We start from the raw sequence: 838 nt of genomic DNA, 5'->3' as shown, positions 1-838 counted from the left end.
CAAGCTCACAACATGTGGCACAACTGTGTTGGACAAGAAAAGCTTGTATAGTGGCAAGGGAACAGGTCCTGCTTGTACAGTATGAATTGTGAGCTCCTTTAAGAGTTGACAGGGTCCATTTTAAATACCTTACCCGAAAACTACACTACATGGAACTTAACATATCTATTCTGAGGGTGAAAGCTGAATCAAGCAGAGACTCCAAAATTATGTATGTCAAATGTATATGTTTAGACAGCAAAGCAGTGAGGGAGTCAAGTGGCCTGCCTCCTGCCCCATACCCCCTGCTGCCTGTTCCCCTCCCTCCACACACACCACTTGCACCTCTGCTGCATACCTGCCACAGTGCCTGGCCCCACCTTCTTGGCCACTTGCCACCCTCCAGTACCTGTACCTCCCTCACTCCTCCAGCTGCCACTTACCCTCCTTCTCAGCTCCTGTTCTAACCCAGGATAGAGCTGGTCCCCCCAGCCTCCACCAGGCCAGGTAGTAACAGTAGCAGCAGCAGCAGTGGCAGCAGCTCCAGCTCTGGCTCCAACTCAGGGCTGGGCTTGCCACCACTGCAATCACAGCTGCATGTCTGGGAGGATGCCAGAGTAACCATGTTCTCTGTGCCCGGGGCTGGAACTGGAGCTGCGAGGTTGAGTAAGTGGCAGTGGGGAAGGCAGGCACTGGGAGATGCAGTCATGGGGGTACAGGCACCAGGGAAGGGCAAGTGCCAGGGGGCAAGCACTGGAGCAGGCATGAAGCAGGGGTGCAAGTGGTGAGGGGGACAGGTAGCAGGGAACAAGGGGCAGGGGGCAGGCCACTTGATGCCCCCACTGCCTGTTGTCCCCCG

This window comes from Gavialis gangeticus, unplaced genomic scaffold (assembly GCF_001723915.1).
Source record: "Gavialis gangeticus isolate Ggan-Ray unplaced genomic scaffold, GavGan_comp1, whole genome shotgun sequence".
Lineage (NCBI taxonomy): Eukaryota > Metazoa > Chordata > Crocodylia > Gavialidae > Gavialis > Gavialis gangeticus.
The sequence above is the reverse complement of the archived record's forward strand: the minus strand, read 5'-3'. Positions refer to the sequence as shown.